Genomic DNA, 4,022 nt, shown 5'->3' with positions numbered 1-4,022 from the left:
GGGCAAGTTACTTCTCTGGGTTTGTGTTTTCTTTTATGTATAATCAGAAAAATAACCCACAAGCATAGCATGAGGATGAAGTCAGTTCATAATTGGGAAAGAACTTTGAAAAAAAAGGGGCAAGTGTTATTCAAGCATCGGAGGTTCAATAATAATTGTTACTATGATCATAACAACAGCTGGGTGTTTTACTTATGCACTCAGTTCTATAACATAACGTCCTAGTTCCTAAAAATCACAACACACAGCAAAACTGCAAGCACAAGGCTTATGGGAAGTGGGGCTTGGAACACAGACTCAAAAACATTGCCAGTGACACATGCAAATAAAAAAGTTTAATGAAAATGGTAGCATAGTTTTACACATATTAAATGATTAAGAAATAAATACTATGACAGGGCTTTTTCCTTTGTCACAGACCTGAGGTTAGATTGTGGAAGCAGGCGGGTGGGTTCTTGTGAAGAGGTGGAAGGAGAGTTCCCTGCAGTCAGGTGGACAGCGGGAGCACAGATGCAGCGGCATGAGGCTCACGACAGGTGGTCTGCAGGGGTCGCTGGCAGATGTGTGGGGTGTGTGCTAGGTCTGTGTGCTCCCATGCAGCTCAATTCAGCCAGGTGCGGTTTTCTGAGTTCACCTAGTACTTTAGGTGGATGAGTTGCATAATCAAACATGCAGCTTGGGTAAACTCTAATGTCCCTCTACTATATCAATTGCATCGGGTCCAATTTCCATTTTCAAAACAAGTGTTGGAGCAGGACTGACTATATTATCTCATTTAGGCCCCCAAGCCCCCCACGGAGGCAGGTGCTGTTATTATCCCCATTTCACTTAAAGCATCAGAATCCATTTGCAGTTTGGAACCTAAATTTGATGCCGATTTGCATGGATGTGCTGACTTCACTATGAAGGTAAGTTTTGGGGCGTAGGGTTCTAGATGCACAAGGACACACTCAGGAAGGTGTGTTTCACTCCCTTTGTTTGCCCTGCCCTGCCTGGAGGTGCTGTCCCAAGAGCCCATGACTGCAGCATCCTGGGTTGTGGTGGGCACACCTGGCTGTGCGGTTCCTCATTGGAGCCTCATTTCTCAGGAGTTTCCGGTTCTGTCTGTGGCGCCCCCATCAGGGCAAGTGAAGCTGCATTTTTCACACAGACCCCCCCCCCCCCCCCACGCCTTCCACACTCCACGATTTGGCTGGTTTCTGGGTTCAAGCCTTCCTCCTAGGATCTGGGGGGTCACCGATTCCCCAGAGCCTTTGTGGGGGTGGAACGTTTTCTGCCTGTGGGGGAAGTGCTGTAGGAGGCATGAGCACTCTTCAGGTGGGCCAGTTACTGTCCCTTTAAGCCTTCGGAGCCTCCGCGGGCCCTGCACGCTCACCTTTCATCTGGGTTCTGTGTTTATGCGTTCTGTCCACTAGATGGCGCTCGTTCTCAGGGCTCCTGAAACCCGTTTCCCCCTGCTGCAGTGTCCAGCAGCTTGCAGCACTCATCGAACATACTGGGGGACATTATTCTTCCTGCCACACGGGAAACGCTTTCCTGAGGAGCCTGCTCAGGCCATGCTCGGGATTTCTTTCAATCCTGTGCCCTGACCCGTGGGGACAAGGGGCTGGCTCCTGTAACAATTCCCAGTCCAATTCTGAAACTTTGCAATAGCTATTAGTTATGAAAACCGTTTCGTTTCAGTTCAGACCCAGTCCTGTTTGTTTTAAACTTCAATTGACATTCAATTCCAAGCCCCCTCCCCGGCCAACCTTCCAGAATGGGCTGGCTGGTGGGCTGGAGTTTTGGCTCAGGGTGAGGCAAGGAGTCCCCCCTTGCCCGAACTTCAGTCAGGCTCCTCTGAGCCCTCTTTTCAATGAGGTGTCATCCTTGGTCTGTCTTTGGCTTGCCCAGCTCAGTTTTAGCAAAGAATCCCGTTAAACTGGTTTATTGAGAAGCCCTCCACTCTTGGTATCCAATCACATTGCTCCCCCTGGCCCATGCTTCTTAACCAAGTTCTTCTTAGTAATTTTCCATCCAATTCCTCATCCTGCCCATTGCCTAGAAATCCCCACATGCCCCTGTTGTACTTGAAGTGGAGTTCAATCTCTCTCTCCTCTATTGCAATAGTCTTGAATAAAGTCGTCCTTGCCTGTTGAACTCCGGTGCAATTTTTCTTTGACATGTGGCTTGTCTGTTGCACATCCACGCCCCTCCTTCTCCCCTGCTCTTCTGCACCAGTGCTGGGGTGGGGAAGAAACCTATTTTGAGACTGTCCCCAAAAGAGCAAACTCATGCGTGTTCGCATGGGCACTTGAGATAGGGAGAAGACATGTACAAGGGGAAAAAGGCCTGAGAGACAATGGGGAGAGCTCTGCAGAAGGCTGGAAGAGCTGGCAGACTGCGACACAGGTCTGACCTGAGCAGAAGAGAGATGGGTGGGAGTGAGATGGGGTGGAGGCATCTTTGGTGTCAGTCCAGTTCTAAGAAAAGCTCAGCAAGGTCACTGGAGAGTCCTCTACCCAAGGCCACCCACCAGGGGTGTCCCCCATATCATAAGAATGAGCCCAAATTTACTATCCTTGCTGCACCCAGCAATTGGGTGGGAGTGGCCTGTGGGAAGCCTGACTTTGATGTGAGACGTGGAACACAGCAACAGATTCCGGGGTGTTGTGCTGGGACCATCAGTCAGTTATGCCCTTGTCATGGAGACCAGCCACGTGAACTTCCTCAGTTTTGGCTGATTACAGTTTACCCTCATTTGTGGGTAGGCCCACATTAGTGGAGGGGGAGGTTGAACCCTTCTCTTGGTTTGCTCTCTCTAGTGCCAAACTTCCATTGGTTCTTTTGCTTGGCAGGCCTGCAAGTGCTGCTGGTTTTGTTTATTTGTTTTAAAGATTTTATTTATTTGAGAGAGAAGGAGACAGAGATAGTGATAGAGATAGCAAGAGAGAGCACAAGGGGAAGAGAGGGAGAAGCAAGCTACCGACTGAGCAGGGAGCCCAATTCAGGGCTCAATCCAGGACCCTGAGATCATGACCTGAGCTAAAGGCAGATGCTTAACTGACTGAGCCATCCAGATGCCTCTGTTTTTTTTTTTTTTTTTAAGATTTTATTAATTTATTTGACACAGAGAGAGATCACAAGTAGGCAGAGAGTCAGGCAGAGAGAGAGGGGGAAGCAGGCTCCCCGTTGAGCAGAGAGCCCGACGTGGGGCTTGATCCCAGGACCCTGAGATCATGACCTGAGCTGAAGGCAGCGGCTTAATCCACTGAGCCACCCAGGTGCCCCTCTGTTTTGTTTTTAAAGACTGCATTTATTTATTTTGAGGGAGAGAGAGAGCACAAGTGGGAGGAGGAGCAAAGAGGGAGAGAGAGAGAGAGAGAATCTCAAGCAGACTCCACACTGAGTGTGGAGCCTAACATGGGCTCAATTTCATGACCACAACATCATGACCAGAGCTGAAGTCAAGAGTTGGACGTCCAACTGACTGAGCCACCCACGTGCCCCCAAATGCTGCTGTTTTGTCACGAGTCCCCTGCCATTGAGAGATGGGGCTCAGGCCGGACCCATTTCTCCCCTTCCTCAGCTCCTGCCCTAAGACATTTTCCTTGTAGTCTTTAGTTACTGGTTTAAGAGCTTCAAGCCCTGCTACTAATTTGGTTTCCACTCTGTTCTCAGGATATTCCTTTATCATCTCGAGGCCAGCAGTAACAATGTCTGCTGCTCTATGCCATATCCAAGTACTCTTTCTCTTCACTCTGCACTTACCTTCTCCCTTCTCCAGGCCCTAGTGATGACACGTGGTCTTGGCAATCGTTCAGACAATCACCTTACCACGACCCATGAGGGGATGTTAGAGGCCCCTCAGTGTTGGAGGACCAGAGATGGACAAGTCAAATGTTCTCCCTCCTTCGCAGAGCCAGTCTTCCTCTTAGATAACGCAGGGAATGAGGTGGGCTGTTGGGTTCATGGCCGGTTCTTATGAAATGAACGATGTTCATCTCGTGAAGTGGTGAGGCTCCTTGGCCAGCTCCAGTGAC

This window comes from Martes martes (assembly GCF_963455335.1).
Source record: "Martes martes genome assembly, chromosome: 16".
NCBI lineage: Eukaryota > Metazoa > Chordata > Mammalia > Carnivora > Mustelidae > Martes > Martes martes.
Note: the sequence above shows the minus strand (reverse complement) of the source record.